The sequence below is a fragment of the Adiantum capillus-veneris genome, chromosome 19 (genome assembly GCF_014529385.1).
Source record: "Adiantum capillus-veneris isolate H3 chromosome 19, ASM1452938v2, whole genome shotgun sequence".
Classification (NCBI taxonomy): Eukaryota; Viridiplantae; Streptophyta; class Polypodiopsida; order Polypodiales; family Pteridaceae; genus Adiantum; species Adiantum capillus-veneris.
Genome location: NC_140949.1, coordinates 39,456,306 through 39,480,280, shown reverse-complemented (window position 1 = coordinate 39,480,280; position 23,975 = coordinate 39,456,306).

Here is a 23,975-nt window from a genome sequence, read left to right as displayed (position 1 = left end):
TTAGTTAAAGGTGCTCAACTGCATAGGCATCATTGACCACAATGTGACAATACCTTTTTTATATGTGCTCCAACATCCTTCCCTTGGGACTTCACTTAACTAAGCTCATAATGGAAGGCATCATTCTGATTACATGCTTTGCTTCATCCATGAAGAAATCCAACATTCACCTGGCCCAATCTTTTGCTATATATGCCTCAACGTGCTATAAAGTCTAGGGGCCTCACATTCTATGTGCTTCGATTTACCTTAACAAAGAGCCAATCCCTAAAGGAAGCATGGTATGTTGCAAATCAAACAAATAGACATTGTATAAATCTTTTTCAATATACAACTAATTGATCCATGTTTCAATCAAAAGTAGAATAAATTATCCATTTGAAATTTTTTTAAGCTCTTAGCGTTAACACGATCAATGGATTCCACTGCACAAAGAATGATAGTTTTTTTTGTTTGCAGAAGCTCTACATATGTTAGGGCATATAGTCTCTCTCCAATAATACACTTTGGATGATTCGTCTATTCAATGGTACACAAGGTCCTTAAAAAACACAAGATTCTCAAAGTCCACCCTAAGCACCTGGAGAAAGCAAGGACATCCACTTTTTGCACATGTCTTCACCAATCATCTCCAAAGTTTGGATTTACAATCACAAGGGCATGTTTTGTCATTCGTCTGCTAGGACCATCTATCTCAAAAAAGGCCTTGTTGTTTTGTTCATGAAACTCCAACAGTAGCATTAATTCTTTTTGAGCTTGATTTTTTTAATGCTAATGTGTATTTCTTTGAAAAAACAAGAATTAGTCACTCATACTCATAGTATGCAACAATTGTGACATGCTTGCCACGGGTATATTATACCAAGCATTCTTCCCTACTTTTCTCTCTATGTTTATCTATAGCTATTTTTAAACTATGAAATTAATCTTTTACATCAAAACAGCTTTTGAAGCAAGACCCATTTACTTTTAACTTTGTCAAATACTTTGAAAGCATATCTTGTTGAAGAGCTATGTCCTTTTTAATGAAAAATTCCCACCCCTCCTTATTGTATGTTTCCAATCTTACATCAACAAAGAAGAAAACATTACAATGTCTCCAAGAAGAAATATAACTTACCAGATTTTCTTTTGGCAAAACAATCACAGTATTCTAATGAGCCTACAAAGTCTTGGTGTTTTTATCCATTGATTAGGGATGCAAAAATGGACCATCCTTGGATTAGGATGCGGAAGTGGGGCATCCTTTCCCTCAGAAACTTGCTGTACTAATACTACAAAGCAGCCCTTTGGCATCCTTGACCCATGTAAAATGCCAAAGTTTTCAATTTCACTAATTTTCTCCGACCAATTTCTTCTCCACTGAGAAGGAATTCCACAATAGAACCCTCTTTAGTATTTTCTTTAGTGGGATCCTAGCACTCATAGTCTGCTCCTTACTGGAAATCTATCGAGAATTGGGTGGGTATACCTATATGAAAATTAAAATGGCAGATCTTTTTGATGGACAGTCTATTTGTAGATGCCTGTGGGGTAGACATAAGGCACTTAACATGGGACAAGGAAGAAAAATTGAATTATACAAAGTAGAAAATACTTTGTGTTGATAACCATAGATTGCTCTCAACTTTGAGCTACTCGCTTGATGTTCACCCATAGCCCTTATAAGGAAGAGATAAGGGAATAGCAAGAGAAGAAAGAAGAGGATATAAGAGGAGGGGAGAAGAGAGGAGGATAAGGAGGAAGGAGAAGAGAAGAGGAGAGAAGAAGAAGGATAAGGGGAGAGGAAAAAAAAAAGGAGGATGAGAAGAGGAAGAGAAGATGGGGGAGATTAGAAGAAGAGGGCAAAAGATGCAGAGATACGATGCTAGGAAACCACGAGAGAGGGACAGGAATAGGAGAGAAGGAAGGAGAAGAGGAAAGAAGAAGAGAAAAAGAGAGAGAAGATAAAGAAGAGGATAAAATGAAGAGTAAGCACCAGAGGTGGAGAGTAGGAAGGAGAAAGAGAGGAAAAGGAAAAGAAGGAGAATTGGAGAAGAGGAGGAGATGGGGTGCTAGGCACCAAGAAGGAGAGGCAAGAAGAAGATGGGGTGCTAGGCACCCAAGAGGAGAGAAGAAAAGGAGGGATGGGGTGCCAGAGGAGGAGAGTAGGAAGGAGAAAGAGAGGAAGAGAAGAAGGAGAAGATTTTGAAAAGAAGGACGGTAGCAACAAAAAGAATACTACTCAAAGTTGAATTTACATTAAAAACTTTGATGGTCCCTTGGGAAAATCATCTCCAAGGCCCATTGTTTCCTCCTACAGGATGACCCCTTACAATGATGTTATTTGAATCAAGATGATATTCTTGCTGCCAAGGCTACTTCCAGTTGCAAAGAAGATATCTTCAACATTATGAACATGTCTTAGCACAATCTAGAACCACATTCAAACTTCATAATGCATGGTGGTTTTCTTTACTTTTGTTTATACATTTCTTTTATATTCTATCTATATTTATCCCGTACATTTTTTTTAATTTAATAATTGTTTGAGAGCTATTTATTGTTTTGTATTTATCCATGCCATTTTCTTTTGTTAATGTATATATTCCATTCTTCAATAACTTTTCTTCTTTTTCCATTTTACTTTATCCATAAATTTTTACTTTTAATATATTTACTCCATTCTTTCTTTCTTTTTCAAGAAATTATTCAGTAGGCAATAATTTAGAAGTGATAGAATAGAAGTGATTCAGTAGGTCACCTTCTATTAATTTTTTAGATTATTTTGCCGCCTTTTTTCCATTTTCCCCTATCTGTGTTCTTTTTTTTTGTTCTACCTTTTTTGAGTGAAATAAAAAACACTCTCTCTCTCTCTCTCTCTCTCTCTCTCTCTCTCTCTCTCTCCCCTTCCTTCATTATTATTTGATCATTTTAATTATTTACTTCTACTTCTCTACTTTCTTTATCTTCTAATATTTTTCTATTATATATACGTATTTTTTTATATCTATATTATTTTTTCTATTTACTTAATACTTCTCTAATTTGTTCTCTTAAATTTTTAATTTAATATTTATCTATTTTTCTACTTTTTGATACTTAGGGAAAATTACCAAAATACCCCTATAATTTGTGGAAATTCCCAAAATACCACTCAAATTTCAAAAATTCCCAAAATACCGCCAATATTTTGTCATAAATTCCCAAAATGCCCTTCAAATTTTCCAAATTTCCCAAAATACCTCTAGTTGTAGGCTGTGGAGATGAATTGCTTCATTCCAATTTTAGACATAATCACCTTCTTTTGCGAGGTATTTTGTGACAAAGGACATGTCAAGCACTCAAAAACGGATCTCAACTCTGAAAAAGAAATAAAGATTAAAAAATCTCAAACAGTCCAACAAAAATAGATACAAGGGTATTTTAGAAATTTTGAAATTTGAGGTGTATTTTTCTAATTTCCACATTCTAGAGGGGTATTTTGGTAATTTTCCCAAATACTTGTCTATTGTTTTATCTATTCCAATACTTTAATATTTTCTATTTAATAACTACTTCTACTTTATTTATCTTCTATTACTTTTTCTACTTTATTTGTTTATTTTTATCTCTATATTATTTTTTCTATTTACTTAATACTTCTCTACTTTATTTAGTATCTGTTATTTTTTATTTAGTACTTATATATTTATGTAGGCTTTGGATATTTATCTATTGTTCTATGTATTCTAGTACTTTATTATTTTGTCTATTTAATGACTACTTTTACTTTATTTATCTTCTATTATTTTTCTATTTATTTATTTATATATTGTTTTCTTATTTACTTAATACTTTTTTTTACTGTATTTATGATTTTATTATCATTTATTTGATAGCTATCTATTTATCTACTTTTTGATATCTATTGTTTTATCTATTCTAGCACTTTATTATTTTTCTATTTAATAACTCCTTTTACTTTATTTACGTTCTCTTATTTTTGCTATTCTTTTATTTATTTTTATTTTTCTATTTAGGTAATGCTTCTCTATTTGATTTATCTTTTTATTTTTTCTATTTGATATTTATATATTTTTCTCTTTTTGGATAAATATGAGAGAGATAAATATCGAATTTTCTATATTTTTAGATAAAACATGAGAGAGATAAACTCAATAAAAGATGATCAAATATTTTTCACTTTTTTAAATAAAGATGAGATTCATATTGTGGTGTGCACGGGATTAGGCCCAAACTGAGTGTCCTTATATTGAGAATCCGAGGGAGTACAACTGACTGCACACTATCTTGGTACAATATAGGACATAGGTTCACACCAAGGCCATCCGCCCACACACCACACCTCCCCCCTTAGGGAGAAAAAGGTGGACATTTTTTTTACAAATCTGGATTGAAAAGGGACTCAATAGTAGGGCTGAAGCGACTGTATCAACTCCAACACCTCATGTGGGGGGAGTGATCTTACAAGAGCTTAAAGACTAGGGGAGACTGAACTTGGGGGCTAGACTCGACATCATGCCAAACACCATCAAGGCATGGAACTTGTACATCTTGCTTATGCAAACATTAGGTCGCTATCCCAATGTAATGGACGATACGAGAAACGACCAAGGGCTAAGTGATAACGAAGAGATAATTTTTTGTGACATGCATCTTTCCACAAAAAGGGTTTGGGGAGGTGTTGCTTTGTTTGGAAAAACCAATCAACTAAGTGAAAAAGGATCAAATCAACTAGATAATTGATAAGGAAGGTCTGCAGTTCTTGAGCACTCTCGTCCATAAAAAGCACCTCAGCACTAGCACTTCAGCAGCTCCATTTCTTTGAATAGCTAAAGACTCCAGTTGGTTTAAATAAAAAATGCAGAAAGCCTTGATTCTTTCTTTCCTCAAGAAGTTGCCTTCGTTCTGGTTGATCCAGCTTCTCAAGACTATGCATAACCTTTGGGCTTGCACAAGCATGTTTGACCATCATTGTGGTTTCTTGGAGGGCATCACCAAATTAAACATGTAGGCTGAGAAAGACCTTGCGAGCATTAGTGTGCGAAAAATGAGATTCTTTACCTCCAAAACTAGTCACCATGAATTGCCCGAGGATGAGTGCACTGACACTGACTGTTGTCGTGCTCCCCTTTGAAGGTCTGGCCATGTAGTGGTTTGGCAACCCTTCATAAGGGAGGAGGAGCATTGGCGACCATTGCTACAAGGGTTAGCACAAGATCCATGGCGTACTGCACATCATAGGAGAACATGAAAATCCCATTAGAACTCCATAAACCTGCCTATAGTAATTCTTTCCCAACTGGACAAAACAATCCTGAAGAAGCCATTCAATCAAATCCATAATCTCAAGTAATTCATAATGTGTAGGAGGTCCTTTCAAGAAACCTCTAAGCCATCTTGGATTCCTGACTAGAGATATTTTTTGAAATCCTAGCTCTTGGCCGCATTTGAAGACCATTTTCCCTAATCTTTTGAGTATTAAAAACAGACCAGAGGGGTCAAACAGGGATATGTTCTCATAACATTGTGTAATGTCAACTGAGAACATGTAAAAGATGTGCTTAATCAGATTAACTTCTTTGTTAGTAAAGGTTTTGACTGTTCATAAATTTTCTTCACAGATGGTGCAAAAATCCTCAGGCAAGAGATTCAAGCAAGATGTGATGATAAATGTAGCTTGCAACACGATACACTTAGATGCATCATAAATCAACTTGTGCTTGTGACTTTTGTAAGTTGGAAAGAGGATAGGAATATTGTTACCATTTGGCTCTAGTCCAAAGTGCTGTAGTGCTCCTTGAAGAGATTCAATTACCTCATTGGTCTTCATGTCCGTCACAATAAATTTTGGTCCATCAAGTCGTCCCAAAGCAACAGTTTTTACAAGATGTTTACAAATGATAGTAGGGATGTGTGGTGCTTTGTCTACTCCGACAATGAACCAATCTTGTTTCAAGTTAAAAAGTATTTGTGAAACAGAGGGTGAGAGCCATGAAGTCACATTACTCAACCAAGCTGGTGGAATCATTCCAATGCACGTCTAAAAGTGTTGAAATCAAACCATCAGACAATTGTTAAGGGCTAGATTGTCCAATGTTAGGACATTGGTTATGTTAGCCAATCAATCAAGTAGTGCTGCAAAAGCCAAGTGTTGATTCAGTGGTTGGGTCGGGATATGGTTCAACCCACAACTGAGCAATTCTTTCACCTCCTTATTAGAGACCAATCAAATTGTTAGTGCATACATGGAAAGTCTTTACAAAATTGCTTGAATTTAGAGCACTTACATTTAGGGTAAACTCAGAAGTGAGGAACTTCGTAGAGTAGACAAAGTTCTTCAGTGGTGGATCATACTTCCATCCAATAGTGATGTCCTGAAACATACTATCACATCCCAAGATAGATTTATAAACATGTTTGAAAATTAATTTAGGAGGTAAGAAATCCAAAATTTTGTTAACAAAAAGGCAGTGAGCCTTGCTACATTCTTGTCCACTTTTAGCAAAACGTGCTTTCCAATACTGTAGTGCTCATCTGAAAATTACAAAGGATTAGAAGTTAAACGTTTGGCAAAGAGGGAGGATTTTTCCTCTCCCTCTTGCAAAGCTTCTATATTTCCCTTTCCCCTTTGAAAAGTCAGGAAGAGGAGAGGGAGTCAAAAAGGGAGCTACAGACTGAGCTCCTACACTAGACAATAATGGTCTCTTCACAGATGGAGAGTCGTCAAGGTCGAAGGAAGGCTTACGAAGTGAAAGTATGTGTTTTATCCCTTTAGCTGTGCTGAGATTTGAGAGAAAGAGCCCAAGCTCATCATTTTTTAGCTCATTCAGACCGTTGTACATACAAGTGTCCTGAAGTGTAAATATGCTATATGTGCCCTGACTATCTCCCAGGCTTGTCCACCCAACCAAGAGCAGATCAAGGGAGGTAGTATTCCTCTACCTGAGTCGGAAAGAGGTCAAAGAGGTGGTTCAAGATGTACCATATTGAGTGGTCAAACCAAAGAATGTTGCTTTCAAAATTTTCTTTGAGATCTAGACTTGCAAGCGCACTTGATGTATGGCCTATAAATGTTCCAAATCTCTCCAGAGTAGGAATCATTGTTCTGTTTGTCAAAGGTAATGGTACCTTTAGTACGAGCATAAATGCTTGCCATTAATGCGTATCTTTTAGATTTAAAAAAATTCATATTGAAAGGAGCCTTGATCACATCTCCCTTGTCCAAGTATTGTTCTCCTTTGAAAATGTCCATCTTGCAATCTTCACTGGTGGAAGCTGAGAGTCCTACAAGGTATACCCAAGTATCTATGGAAACAGGGGCCACAAAGACTTTATTTTGAAGTTCCCACAAATGGTGTTGATGTGCCTTGCCTTCTATTTCAATTTGTCTAGATGGTAGAAAGGGGAAGATCTTAGAAACCCTAGGGACCAGGTCCATCAAAGACTCCTTATTGGTAGAGCAAAGTCCTGCTTGAAACCCTTTGAATGCTTCCACAGTTGCTGGATTGCGAAAGAACAATCCTTTGGGGGTTTTCTTTGAGACGAAGGTTTGAGAGGGGGCAAAGGCTATCATAAGCCCGCATAGCTTTATGAGGTAGTTGGAAAGCTAAGCACCTAAAGAAGAAAACTGCACCGAGTCATCTTTGTGCCCCTGTTCTATGGTTGCCAGGTTGTCAATCCTGCTTGGTAGGTATTTGAGTCCTTCTTTTTCATTTGCATCAAGGTTGGGCAGCACTAGGACCCAGTCATTGAAGGAAATTAAGTGTGTGATAGAGTCATGTGAGGATTTTTTTCAGAAATTTTGAGCTATCATTTAAGAGGAGTTGCCTCGGGTTTGCCTCGGGTTTAGGGATAATTTTTATCACAAGAAGGGAGGCAGATGAGACAGGCTAGGTTGAAAGGTCAAGTCCAATAGATACCAAGGCCATCTAAAGACAACAACTAAACAAGGTAAGTGAATTTGGAAGGGTGGCCATCCTTAAACCAATCTAAACAGAGTCATAATGGTTGTGTGGCATCCCCCCATCCAAGAATATCTACATAAACTAGATATCTATGGAAGAAGTATTGTAGCCCAGGTTTTGATGTTCAAGTGCACTAAGTGCCATTGTCCAACCATGCACGTAGGAGAGAGAGTTTCTTATATACATAGGCTAAAATAGCACATGAGACTTCATAAAAAATTCAAGAACCGTAGACCACAACATCCATTTCAAGTAGACATATCTATTTAGTCATTCACACTAAAAGATACATCTGTCTAATGTGCAGTCTCGATCTTAGTTTCTTTGGGGTCCTACTAGAGAAAAGGAAAAAGTGTGTGTGTGTGTGTGTGTGTGTGTGTGAGAGAGAGAGAGAGAGAGAGAGAGAAGTATAGTTGCATCATTGTTGCCAATTGTGTGAATGGCGCATGAGAAGTCTTAAAGAAACTCAGAAATATGCCACCGCGCTATACAACCACATCCTGAGAGTTATGAAAGTTATGAGAGAGAGAGAGAGAGAGAGAGAGAGAGAGAGAGAGAGAGAGAGAGAGAGAGAGAGAGAGAGAGAGAGAGAAGTATAGCTGCATTATTGCCAATTGTCCAAATGGCACATGGGGAAGTCTTAAGGAAACTTAGGATACGCCACCGTGCCATACAGTCACATCCTGAAAGTTATATACATAGACTAAAATAGCACATAAGACTTCATAAAAAATTTAAGAACCTAGACTACAACATCCATTTCAAGTAGACATATCTATTTAGTCATTCATACTAAAAGATACATATGTCTATGTGCATGCTAGATCTTAGTTTCTCTAGGATATTGCTAGAGAAAAGGGAAGAGTGACATCACGTCCTTCCTTTAACAAAGCCAGAGAGAGAGCACCCTTACCTACATCCACAATAAGAAAACAATCAAAAAATTTGTTTCCAAAGAGCATTACATGTAACTGGGGTGACTCTAGTTGTCATCCATGTGACCCTAACCTATACTAAAAGAGGAGATTGCTGTAAAAGGTGGAACAATCTAGCAAGGATAAGTCTGTTAATATTTTTGAGACAGGTTGATCCTGCCAAATTTCCTTGATAACGACATTCATCCAAGCTAAACCATGCATCCAACATTGTATTCTTGTACTAATAGTTACCATGCATAGACCATGCATGCCCATTTCTTGAGTTTAGTCATTACTCCGTACCTTAGAGATTAATCATAGATTAATTGTTCAGGTACCTCAGATGGTCTAGTCGCATTTTTCATCGCCATGGCAGAGTGGTTTGAAACTTCAAACTTCCAAGGTTTAGTGCTGGTATATCCAACTTACACACTCGCTCAGAGAAGAAGGAGGTGTAAAGATAATACTTAAAATGGTTTACTCATACTTGATATCTTAATTAGCAAGGCTTCACACAAAGGAAGCCGTACACAAAGGAAGCCATAACTATGCTCACAGACTAAGCAATTACTATTTGGAAAAACTAAAAAGGAAACTAAGTGAGCTCAAAATAATGAGCTCACCTTTAAGTACCGATTCTCCTCCATCTCGCTCAGAGTCTCTTACTTTGTTCTGCATCAAGGGTGCCCTAGATCAGGCTAACACACCATGCTACTAAGGTGGAATGCTCTACAAGCGTCACAAATTTCTAGGCATCTGTCATCGGTTTTAAAGATGCTATGATTGCACCGTTGGGCCTTTCTTAATTGCCTAGGTCACCTCGCATGCAAAAGGATTCTACCTTCAAGTTGGCCTAGGGTATAAGCCATTGGGTTTATTACATCCCAAGTCCCCAAGCCAAAAAGGCATTAAGGCCTAGTTCATCCCATGCTTCGGGGGGTGCACCTTTAAGAAACTATTTGTATAACGTGCATTCAAAGGGTATTAAAAAAAGCCCTTTACATACATGCTTAGGGTAATAAAATGTCTCCTTTTTCTTCAAAAACTTACGGGTTCTTTTCTAAAGTCAATTAAAAAACCCCTTTTGTTAATATAATCCTGTTAAAATTTTTGCAAGTAAAAAACCCATTCATTTAAACTCACGTGGTAACATGTTTAAAAAGTGAACCCCCGAGATTCCATGTTAGGGTATAGCCTTAGCCTAACCTAGTTAGGTTTCCTTTGTGATCTAGTTAGGCCATGAGTTAATTAGGTTTCATCCAGGTAGTCTCAGCTAGGTAGTGGTAGTTAGCCCACTAGCTCAATCAAATATTCAAGTTAGCCTAACTAGCAGAACTAACTTGACTAACAATTAGTTCTAAGTTCAATTTTAGGGCAATGTGCCCATACCATAGTGTCTTTCTTCAAGAAAAATCAGATTCAAGCATTCATAGGCATGGAGAGTCTATCTTAGTGAATGTGTAGAGAGAGAGAGAGAGAGAGAGAGAGAGGGTAGAGGTTATGGAAGTCTCCATTGTTATCTAGGGAGAAAACCTGCTCTACCTCTGCCTGCACAAACTCCGATGACACATGCTATTCCTCACTAGAGCACTGTCGCTCTATCTCTGTACCTACAAAGTCCACTGGTATGTCCTGCACAACTAAATGCTTTGTCTCGTGAGCATGGTGGAGCACCCGCAAAAGAGACACGTCATGTCTTTCGCTCAAAGCATGCCAGGAGAAAAACTGAGACTATGTCGTCTCGAACGTCAAATACATGCATAGGATATACCAAGTTGCTGCGGACTCCTCTGGTAATCACTAGTGAATCGCAATGCATCTAGAAAGACTTCTCTCTAAGCAGTACTTGACAACCAAAATCTGCTAACTATCTCACTAAGATCAAACTCTATCTCAACTTAGGAATGTAGTGCCATGTCGTAGTGTGTATGACGCACCAGTGGGCAATGACAAACAAACGTCTCCTGCACCGCACCCTCTATGCCAAATGCCGAACCATCGGCCAAGTGCACATAGCCAAAACCTCCACTAGAGAAGGCGCTAAACCAGTCATGATGCAATGTGACATGGAAAATTGCATCCTCATCTAACAACCAACGTGGAGAAGTGTCGCTGCTCAAAGACATGTAATCAAGAGGAACGCTGAAGGCAAATGTGACATCATCATCACTGGCATATGAAGACATTTCTCTAGCATGTGTCAAAACCTCATGTGCACTATGCATAGATCTCCATTGCTGTCTCATATGCTTGAAACAACGGTGCCTCATGTGCCCTATGTGACCACAATGACAACAACGCAGTATCGGCCAGAATGAGATCGTCGTCTCTCACTGTCACATATGTCTGCTGCCATAAGTGAATGCAAAAATGGCAACAAAAGTGGGAGATCACTCAATCACTACACAATCATGAAAGCCATGACCAATCGCATCAAAATTGATGGTCACATATGCATAAAACAACTCCACAATCTGCTATATGCAAGCATAAATTGGGACAAATTGCTCAATTGAATGTAAAGCGCATAACCATATACGCAAGTAGAGAGCAAACTAACTCAAAACGCATCCCACAAGAGAAACTGCCTGCAAAAATCTACAAAACCTGTGAAATGTCTATCTATAGCTACACAAGCATACAGAATCCTCACTCTTGCAAGAGTGGGTACAAGAACACTAAACCGTGTTTAAACTGACAAAACCTGTCAAAGTGAGAGTAAACACTCGATCATTGTATAAGATGGCATAACACTGCAAAGATTTATGGCAAGAAGACGAGGGAAAACGAATAGAATTTCCTTTGCAAAATGAGTCAAAACTCAACGCAAACCGGAAGCCAAAAAACTACACATAACTGCCAGAGTGGGAGGTCAACTCGACCACTAAACAATCAGAGGGTAAACTGCAAGCATGCATAAACCATGGTGAGAATCTGGGAAAAATCCAGCAGAGTTTTCCTTGAAAATTGAGCAAAAACTTAGAAATCTCACAAAACACGCCACGAAATAGACACTCAGTGTTTCAGTAGCAAAATCCACAAAATGGCATACATAGCACTGCCAAAACCATGGCAAAACAGTTCTCTAAAATGCTCCACACAATCATACATGAGCACTACATGTGCCGCATAAGGTGTATTGGAAAGACTATGCAACTTGTGAGCAAAACCGATGTGAAACTGACACACTAACTCATCCGTCAATAAACACATCAACCAGGAACACCGTCCGGGAGCCAAGTGTGCTCAAGGAAAAAACCCACTCTAGAATGGTCCGTCAGAGCCGTATCTGTCGGTATGTGCCGTCAAGGCCGAAATTTGAGAATCATCGAAGTCGTATTACCGTTGGAGACTACGTCGGAGCCGGCCACTCCGGATGAAAGCTAGAGGAGAGCATATGCTGCTCTTGCTCTAACATTCTCCTGCTGTGTCAAGGTCGAGAAACCAGGGATGTCCGTCGGTGCCGTCTTTTGCCACCAGGCGGGAGTGCCAATGCTATAGCCGCCTGTGCTCGAAGTCGAGAAAACACCCGATGTCGCCTTTCGTCATCGGACGAAAGTGATTACCAAATTCCATAGTAGCCATAAATTGATGTCAAAACCGATACGCCGAGCCGTCAATGCGAAGCCTACAGGTAAACACCAAGATCAAAGAGAAAAATGCAAATCAGTGTCGAACTCGATGTCAAGCTGACGAAAGTCAAAGTCGAGAAGAAGCCGATGTCGGGTGATGCTCGGGCTTACTCGGCGGGACTCGCAAACACCTCGAGATTGCTATCTTTCTCTCTCTCTTTTTCTTATCACTTCCTTCAAAGTGGGGTCGCTCTCTCTCTCTCTCTCTCTCTCTCTCTCTCTCTCTCTCTAGTTTGGAGAGTCGGGGTCTGTAGTCAGGGCTGTCGATGTCGGCTCGTAACCTCTCTCTTCTAGCTGGGGTCGCTCAATCTCTCAAGCTCTCTCTCTCTCTCTCTAGTTTGGAGAGTCGGTGTCCCGTGGGAGTGATTCCTTGCACACACAATAGCGTGTGTAAAGAGTTTTTAAAAACAATTAATTTTGTGACTCTTTGACGAGCTGCAGGCTCTGTCAATTGTTGACTGCCGGGTGTGGACTCTGACAAGCGTGGGAGGGGGAGTGTGCCCAAATGCCTGCACACTACAAAAATTGCCCTTCTCATTGATTTCTCAGCTCTTGCCCTCGGCCTAATTCCTCAGCGTGCTGCTTGTGCCCGATTCCCTGGCTTTTGGTCGACTCATGGCAACTTGCTTGCCCCCAATTGCCTCCAATTTGCTTGCTTTTGAGTTTCCAAATCCTTCAAGGCTCTCAAAGTCTCTCAACTCCTTACTGTCTGATTTTGCACTTGTTGCAACTCGCTGACTACCTGCCCACATGTAAACCTTAGCTTTCTCTCTCAGCTCCCAACACTGCCTTCCCTGCCCGCTTCCCTGGCTCGTACACAGATCCAAGCTACTACCTGATGTGCATCGATTGCCTACTCAATTGCCCCCTTGTGTGCAAGACCTTCAAGGGCTTGCTTCTTTGCTCGACTCCACCTGCTCAAGCTCCCAATTCCAAGGTTTTTCTTCATACTCTGTTTTCCATAGAGATGCCAAAACTTATTCAAAGATCCCCCTTCTCCAAAGGAGGGATGCACGCACCGGGTAGCCGGGATTTGCCGAGATCTCCTCTCGGCAAACTCCGATCCATGTTGGATCTACAGCCAACGCCAAGCTCAAGCTTGACCTTCAAGCTCCACCATACCTGGCGAGCTCCGTCGCTTTCGAGTCGGTCGTCGGAGAGCGATAGCGCTTGCGGTTCACCGCTATAGTTCTGATACCCCTTGTGGATGCATGCGTGCGGTGGTTCGGTGCGTGTGGGCAAGGGGAGAAGCACGAGACGGTGTGGGTGGAGCAACCTCTGGAACTAGTGAGTGAGGTGCTCCTTATTTATATATGTATAATGAATAAGGGCATGTACAAATGGTGGGTGGGCGGCTGGACACCGAACATCCGGCCCGGGAAAAAGGCGGAGCGTCTTTACCCCAACAGAGGGTACAAGTTATGAAAGTTTCCATTGTGAAGGAATACAATTGTGAAGGAATACAAAGAGAGAGAGAGAGAGAGAGAGAGAGAGAGGCATGACCTAAGCTTTTAACAAACAGGTAGCAGGAGCCCGATCGATCAAAGTGGGTGATCATTTATCCTATCTACTTAGACTCTAAGAAGATGCTGGATGTTAGCCATTCTTGCGAGAGCCTAGCCGCCTCTGAAAGTGGCGAAAGTTGCAGTTCTCTAAGCCTTGCTTATGCATTGGAGCGTGAAAAGGCCTATTCAAGGGATGCTACGCTAAGAGGACACATTAGGAGACAATTGTGGCAGACTAAGGCAGAATGATGGCAGTCCTATTAATGCAAACATAACATCTGGAAAGGCTTGAATGCTTAAGGTGGTCGAGCTGGCTAGTGCCTAAGGTCTGCAGCCAAATACGAAGGGAGAGCCAAGTTTTGGGAGCACAAGTACAAGTAGTGGGAAATCTAGAAAGGGCGGTAGGAAGAAGAAATAGGTGGATACTTTTTTTTGTGGTCAGTGCCATTTTTTAGGGTGCGAATGTGTATACCAATGAGATAGCAATAAGTAAGAGCTTTTGCAAGAGAAAAACTATTCAAGAACTTTGCATTCGAAGACTACAAAGCATCACTCGTCTTCCATTGTATGATTTTCATGGCTGGCAACTCGGGAAGGCTTGAGCTTTAAGCTTTTGCAAAGCATTTTATCAGCGACATTAGAGAGAGAGAGAGAGAGAGAGAGAGAGAGAGAGAGAGAGAGAGATTTCCTCTTTCAATGAAGAACATGGTTTTGTAGTCGGGGGCAATATGGGTGGTGTAATGTATGAAGTATGACCGACCAGATTCCTCCTAAGCCGTAATACGTTTGAATTCTAGAAAAGCTTCATTCACTTGGCAGTCTATTGAGGCATCTTGTAGCAAGTGTAATGCATCCCATCTCCCAAACCACTTCTTTATGTCTTGCATCCGTCCCATGCTCAAGATCTTGCTTTTATGCATTTTTTGAACTTTTTGCTTGCTTCCCATGCAACTATAGGAAGTCGATGTGAGGGGTATATAAAAAGGGGAGAGAGAGAGAGAGAGAGAGAGAGAGAGAGAGAGAGAGAGAGAAGTTTGCTCCAAAAACTCTTTTTAGAGCGAGTTTTTAGAGCAAGATTTTTTTAAAAAGATTTGGTCAGTTGAGCAATTTGTCTCACTTCAAAGATCACTCGACAAGTTGGCTCCAAACCTCAACTCGATAGATAGGGCAAAGAGCCGCAACAAATCCCTTTAAATAAAGCTCTGGTTGGATTGGTAGACTATTTTGATGTAATATTATCGTGGTGTTATACAGAAGATTGGATTGATTTTGCGGCATAGGGTTCATCTTCATTATGTACATCCTTATCGTTTCGAGAGGTTGCTTCACATGACGAGCATCAACATCAACAAGGCTTCTAAGCTTGTAAATTTAAGCGAAGATATATTTGCAAGTTTCAAATTCAATCATTTATTATTTATTTCAAGCATGAGAGCTGATTAATACGATAAATACCCTAGGGCGACCACTATTCAAGACGTGTATCATGTCATGTGAGTTAACCAAAGAGAATTGTTAGAAGTCACAAATGTATGGTTTTATGTATACATTAGAGGGGGATGGGGCTTTTTTAATTGGCCCAAAGTGTAAATATAACATGTTTATTGGGGTATTATTATTAATCTCTTGAATGTGCATGATATAGGGAGCTTTTGATGAGTGACCACCTCGAGTTAATACCACTTTGCATGGAGGCAATGTTACATACCGGACTTAAAAAGGGCAAGAGAACAAGGCTTTGTATAGTACGAAGGAAGCTCCTCATGCTTGGCTTGAAAAGGTAAATTCTTAGTTGGCAACACATGTATTTCAAGTAGCTCACAACTAAAAGAACATTTTATGTGAAATGAAGGTAAACTCCATTTGGTCCCGTGTCTTCTTCCTCTTTGTGTGCATTCTTCTAGCAGTATTTCCAAAAGTTGGTAGGAAAAGAGGCTTCGACATCTAGGGCAGCATTGTAGCACCCTCTTGACTCACTTCCTCTGATTGACACGATTTTTGGTGAGTGTTTGTAGGGCAACATGACCATTGAAACATATATGTGAAGGCTATATTTTGGGCAAAAAGCAGTTCTAAGTTTCCTAAGAACAATTCTAGGTAAGCTACTAGCAAATCGCAACTTGTCCACAATGACATTTGTGGTCCAATGCATATTGTATATTTTAGAAATCATTTGTAATTTATACTTTTTATTAATGATTACTCTAGGATCACATGGATGTATCCGCTTAAGGCAAAGTGTGAAGTGTTTATGTGCTTCAAGCAATTTTTGCTTATGGCTGAATATGTATGTGGTTGTATGTGGACACCCTCCTCTTGGTTTAGCGAGGGACTATATTTCTAGATATTTCAATGTATTTTTAACGAGTTTTGGTATAAAACACAAATGAAAATAGAGTATACCCCTCAAAAAAATTGGTTTTCATAGAGGAAAAAAGGTCACTCATGGAGATGGTATGATGTATGGTCAAAAGCCAAGCTTCGTCACATGCATTTTGGCTTGAGGCTGTTGTGTGATGAGTAATAATAGAACATCTATCCCACCAAAGCATTGCACTCTATCAATCCATATGATGCTTGGCATGGAAAGAAGCCATCTATTCATCACTTGCATCAAGATACTTTCACCCATAGTGGCATGTTGCATCATAAATATTTACTTATGTATAGGAAACGAGGCCTCAACAATGCTAAATGATGCCAGAGAGGTTTTTTCTTCTCCTATCCTCATATCATTGAAGCATATCAAAATTTATGCAAATTGAAAGCTATTACTTGATGTTTTCCCTTTGACTATGATCTATTGGGGTATTATATACCTAAGATTTTCCCTTTGTCAATTTATACATGAGGTTTGATCTTTGACTGTGATCTCAGGTACTCTATACCTGAGATTCTCCCTTTGATAGATTATTCAATGGTAAGTAAATTTTGAGGTTGTCATCCTACTGAGAGTATGTGGTATTATACACTTGACAGCTACTCAATATAACAATTGACTAAGGTTTTCCCTTTGAACAATATCGCAATTATTAATTTCACATTGTTGTTATGCTCTTGTTTATCTTTCTTGAAAGTGTCCACTCTGAAAGACCTATTTTAGTTCCATTAGTAAGCATCATTACATTGATTCCACTTACCTTTTTTGTGTGCTCTTTTCAAGAAATTATGACAAATAGTAGGATATTCGTGTTGTCACTTCAATTGATTTAATTTCTATTCTATTGGGGTCTGCCAACGTAGAAGTTTTGGGAATGGAGATTGTGTTGTTGATGTAGATGTAGAGTGGGCATTTAGTGCAGAGTGTATTTATGGTCATTTTGTCCATAATGCATGTATGTCAATTGCTACAGATTCACATGTCGGGTACTTTGATTGCGGTGCTACAAAGCACATTATTTCACATTATGACTTTTTTACCTCAATTTTGTCCCTCATGGTGGGAATATGGTCACTCGTGCCAACCATGCCTCTTATCTGGTCAATGGAGTTGGAAAGATTGTGCTTATTGCTGTGAATGGCGGTTTTTCACACTTGTTGATGCACTTTATATACCAAGGATGAAAAAGAACCTTTTGTCTGTATCTGCACTTGCAAGACTTGGACTTGTTGTCAAATTTGTGGATGAAAAATGTACAATTTATGATCTCATTTTTGGTGATGAAATAGTTGTGTCGAGCATTTTGTGTCGTGGGCTGTATAAGCTCACTTTGTATGACAAGTGTGGACACAATTTTGCAAATGCAGTTGTGGATTCAAAGGCAGTTTCATATGCAAAAGTTTGGTATGCATGTTTTGGACATCTGAATTTTCCCAGTTTGCTACGTTTGCAAAAAATTCATATAGTTGCTTCTTTGTCGCCTCTTAAAGCACCTTTTAAGAATGTTTGTGAAAGCTATATTTTGGGTGAGAAGTAGTTTTCAAAGTTTTTAAAGGATGATTCAGTAAGGGTTACATGCACGTTGCAACTTGTGAATAGTGATGGGCCTGCAAACTCCATTCTTAGGCAATTACCTATACTTTGTGACTTTAATTGATGATTACTCCAGGCATGCATGGGTGCATCCACTTAAAGCTAAGTCCGAAGTGTATGTGCTTCAAGAAAATTTTGGCTATGGCTGAAAATGTCTCCAAGTGTACTATGGGCACCCTCCGTTCAGATTGAGGGGGGAGGTATATATCTCATGAGTAAACTACATTTCTTGCTAATCATGGGACAAAACACCAATGTACAATGCCATATACAACTCAATAAAATGACGTTGCAAAGAAAAAATAGGTTGCTTACGGAGATGGCATGATGTATGGTCAAGTCAAGCTTTTTGACATTCATTTTGGCTTGAGGCTATCATGTGTGCTACTTATGTACTTAACAAGTGTCCTACTAAAGCCTTACAGTCTATGACTCTTTTATGAGGCATGGCATGATAAGAAGCCATCTATTGATTGCATGCACGTTTTTGGTTCTTTAGCCTATGCTTTGGTGCCACAAACGCAGCACATAAAATTGGATGATACGGCTATTAAATGCATTTTTGTTGCTTACATTACTAAAAGTAAAGGTTACAAGTTATATAATCCGCAAACAAAATGTATCTTGGTTGCACGAGATGTTGTATTTGTAGAAGATTATATTCAGTCTTTGTTATCATGTACGAGAGACAATAATGTAAGCTCACATGAAATTATGACTCTTTGTTGCCTCTTTTTAATGGTGAAAACTTGAATGTAAATTTCAATGAGACAAATGTACAACCTATAAGGGTTTTTGAAAATGTTATGGATCAGCCTATTACTGATGCAAATGTACATGATGTACTTGAGGTGGAAAGGGTTAAGAATGAGGAGGCCAGAGGTATGCCAAAATGACTGGTTCATACTTTACATGATAGTAAATTGGATGCACCTATGTCTAGTTGTACTCGTTTAGGTTTTTGCTATGCATCTTATGTGTCAGATTGTAATGCTGTCAGCAACAAACTGACTCGGATACCATTTTTTGGAGCTCTCATTGTAAAAACACTTATTATTTCGATAAATCAAGAATATTGTAACTCCTATTTTACGGATAAACTTTGTAATTGATGAGCCGGGGCTACAAGCTTTCAGATTGTATCAACCTGTCTTTACCCATCTTTAGTTAGAGCTCCTAGATTATTAGTTTTGACCACCAAAAACCTTGGCTAAGGTATAAAAGCCAATTTTTGTAAGTTATTTTAAAGTTTTGGATAATGAAATACACAACGTGAGCTAACGACGCTCACTTCTCTCCTTCTCATGCTTCCTACTCCCTTCCCGGTTGTTACATTGCAGTCGTATCTGTTGTAGTGTAATCGCAGGTAAGAGCTTTACGCATTGACGTAAGCATTTCACTATATTTCTCGTAGCTTATGGCGTCACCGATTTCCGGTCTAATTTCATCATAAGTAGGAATTTATACTTCAAAATAATAAACTAAGCATAAGCCGGGTATTGGGACATCATTGCTATGCATTTAGATGCATTCTGGGTAAAAAACGACCAGGTCAAAAATCCACTGCTGTTAATAATCGCGATTTTTGCACTTGACCTAAAGTGGGATTTGGGATTAGAAGCATGTGTGCTTAGGTCTTGTCCTAGAAGTTTCATTACGTTTGGATGTCATTTGATGCTGTAACAAATGTGATTTATTTGCCGATGAGCGATTGGCTTTTGGCGATTTCAGTCACTTGAGTGTAGCTTGAGTTAGATGCGAGTTGTTTGTTGTTTTCCCATAGATTGAAAACCTCTTGTAGCCTCTATGCACTAGTCGAATCAGCTTCGTTCTATGGATTGACAATTTAATCGTGGTTCTCGCTAAATCTACAATAAGATAGGAGTGAGGTTAGACACACGTCCCACATTTGGCGTCGCTGCCGGGGATCGAAGAAACCTAAACTAGGAAAAACACGAGCGTTTTGTGAAGTTATCCTTTAACTTCCTCTAGGATCTCATAGAGTAGAAACTTTCTTTTTAGAAATCGCATAGCTTAAGATTGTCGTCTTTTGCTGCGTAGAGGTAGCTTGGAAGTAATTGTACTTGCTGAGTGCCTTTAGGATTGTAGGATTGTAGAACTAGATTAGGATTTTGAGGATGATTGATATACGAGACAAGTCTTAAGATCAATGCTCAAAAAACTATAAAAAACAATAAAACGAGTGCTTGTGGACACTTTCCACAACCCCATTGCAGTAGAACCTAGGAGTAGGGTAAGTAGAATCCGAGGTGGATTTCAAAACATTGCTCTCTCTGAAGAAATCATTGTGAGTTGTTTTCTGAATTTGCAAAATTTCAGGTCTACGGCTAGAGATAGCACGAAAAGACTCCAAATCACTCAATCCGATTGGAGAGTATGCTTAAAAGTTGTTTGAACCAGTGGGTAAGCTCAAGGACACATTGAGGTAAAAATTTCAAGAGTTTGCAAAAACTGAGATTATTTACTTCAAATTAAGTTTTGACTTGATTCATAAGCTTAAAATAGCCCATGAAAAGACTGTCCATTAAAAAAGTGCAAAAAATTGTTCATTTTGGGTATAAAGTAGATAATCACGATTATTTACTTTCAGTTTAAAACTGACCAAGCTTGATACCAATGACTCATTGCATGTGTACAAACAACTTTTGTAAAGGCACATAGGATTTGGATCACCAAATTGGCAAAAAACTGGGTAAAAACTAAAGTTTGTATTGACTTTGGAAACTTGAGTGTAAATTGGAAAAAAAATTGTGCAAACTTAATGAAATCTGATTCATAGGCTTATATTGATGTGATAGACATGTGTACAGGCTCACTTGACCAAAAAGATGCAAAAAGTTACCAGAAGTAAATAATCATGATTATTTACATCGGTCTCATTTTTCAACTTTTTTGACTAAGTTAGCATACCACTAGTTTTATCATGTTGTAATAAGCCCACAAACCAAATTTGGTAAGATTTGGATCATTGGATTGAAAACTGTGATCAAATTTGCAAAGCCTGTCTACGGACACAAAACTGATGGCCATTTGAACAAAAATTATCCAAACTTGATGAAACTTGGCTAGAGACCTTGAGTTGAGGTGCTTAACAGATCTGTGTCAAGATTGTGACAAGAACTTGCAGATAATTAGTTGGAGTAAATAATCGCGATTATTTACATCTGCTTCAAAAATTGATAATCTTGCACATTTGAGAATACCACAAGGCTAATCATATCAAGTAGACCACACAAATCAATTTTGGTGAAATTTGGATCATAAAAGTGAGACTTAAGCCAAATTCTTGAAATCAAGATCTGTGGACACGAAACACTTGCTAAACTTGAACATATTTTGTTCGAACTTAGTGAAACTTGTCCAAGGACCTTAACAGGTTGTACACTTAGCAAATCAAGCCAAAAAGTGCAAAAAACTGAGAAAAGTAAATAATCGCGATTATTTACTACTGCTAGATAGAGGCACCAATTTTGACTTTTGAACTCGTACAGTGTTAGACCAACATAATACAAGGCCATCGGGCAATTTTGATTTCAATCGGATCCACATTGGTACATGTTCTCTCAATTTTTAGGTTGCAGATTAGTCCTTTGATTTTTGCCAAAGTCGAATCTAAAAGTCTCAACTGCTGACTAAATTAGCTCGATTTGAAGTGATACACATAGACCAATCACAATAGTTAGCAAAAATTACACAGTCTTTGTGAAAGAATAGCTAACTTGATCAAAATTAATACAGCAATCAAGTTGCAGACAAGGAATCAACGACTTGATAGAAGTTGAAATCAAATCAAGTGAAAAAAATAACAACAAGCAATCCGATGGTAAGTACTCTATCCAGGGCTTCACAAGTCTTTATGAACCTTAGATCTGGTCGTGTACTAGGAAATCTAGGCATATTTGGAGAAACCTCCAGTAGAGTATCCACCGAAGAAAGCGTGAATCAAGGAAATCCCTTGCAAACTTTTTTTGAAGAAGTCTGAGACACTTTTTCATATTCAACATCTAAAATGTCTTCTTACTCGACTCACTCAGAAACCGGAATGACAGTGCGCTACAAGCATATACCTTCATTTTATAAGACTAATCACCATGGAGCTCAGGTTTACCTTGATCCTAACAAAGAGTATGCTATTCACATTGATGACCATGGTATTGAGTTTGAAGAAGAGATCAAGGCAAACAAACAAAGAAAAAAGTACATGCATAGAAACAAAACTCAGTATTTACAAGTCAAAAACCTTGACGTGATAGATAAATGGGGGTTAGAAGTAAACACCATAATTCCAGATATGGTAGCTAAAGAAGGACCACCAACTTTAAAATTCAAGGGATACGATCAAGTTGATTTGAAGCCTTTGAAACGGCTTAGTACAGACAATCCTAGGATCGGAGTCTATGGTTGGGAGGATAGAAATGTAAAAGATCTTCTGTGGACTTCGCATGCCAAATCAAGACAAGTAACGCCCATGAAGATCATCTATATCTTCAAGATCAGATCTACCAACCTACCTGTTTAGGGATTGTTATAATAATAACTTTGTTATGATGACTCCTGAGGAGGTAGAACAAGCCAAATACCAAGGGTATTCCATAAGGGATTGGATATTGGGCCAAGGACCAGAAACTATTTCAAGAGATGAACACCATGAGAGATCTTCTGAGAGTAATGTTAAGAAACCAAAAACCATCTCATCACGAAAAAAACCGGGTGACAATAAAGTCAGTCAAGGGCTACACGAGTCACCATTTCCAACAGACTGGTTTGAAGGACTCGAAACAGGACCAACTGCCAGGAGACCGGGAGTTGAACCAAATAGACGTGTTAGACCAGCTGATTTCAGAAATGGGTCAAACAATACAGTGGATGTGGGGATCCATATGACCACTTAGCAAGCTTTAAGCAAGTGCTAAGAGCAGAACACATATTCGATTTCCATACTCAATTCGAAGGGTTTGGAATGATATTAGAAGGAAAAGCATTGACATGGTTCCAAAACATTCCACCAAGGTCGATCATGGATTTAAATACGTTAGCTCAAGGATTTATAGCCGCTTGTTCTAAAACGGGGATCAAACATAATATGGTAGCCCAAATCTATAGCTTTAAACAGAACAAGGTGAGTTTGTTAGGGATTGTGCAACTCAAATGAAACAATACATCTACAAAAACAAGTGCAGGAATTGAAAGCTGAAGCTGAATAATACCAGCTAGCAAGAGATAAACAGCAAAAGGAAATGGAGGAGTTAGGTGAACTTCTCATGAAGTTGACAGATGCTTGCAAAACAAAAGACGAACAACTGACAGAGGTTACTAACGAACTTTTAACGACAACTCTGTCAACGCAGAAGATCCAAGTACAGCTAGATGTAGTAAATGCCTCATTGTAATATTCAGAGTTGAGGATCAATGATCAAGCAACCTTTTTGCGACAGATACGACAAAATCCCGTAGTTGCCTCGATCAAAGAAACATACAAAGTGTACAAAGCATTGGAAAAAAAGAACAAAGACCTCGAGCTAGAGCTAAAGCTATAGCAGTCTCAACGCAGAGACCTAGCATTAACGCGGGTACAACAAGAAGAAGAGCTGCTCAAGGAAATAGCCGAGTTAAAGAGAGTCAACCAGCTGCTGAGAGATGGACATCAAGAGATGCAGGAAGAAGCAGGTACTTCAGAGTAGCCACATATTGATTTTCCCTCAGTCTCTTTTACTGAGATGGAAACAGAGCCAGCCTAAGGGCTAGGTGGCGAAGAAGATTTCCGAGTACCATTAACAGAAGCAGATGAAGTGCCAATGGTCCAGCTGTCAAAAGCTGAGGAAGATGCACTCAAAGAAAAGGTTACACAAGAGACGGATGAGTAGTGGAAAGCAGTAATGGATTGGGAGTTGAGAGTTCTTCACTCTGTCAATGTTACTCAACTCACTCCCAATGAAATCAATGCACAATGGCATCAGCAATCCCTGCCATATCGCTTG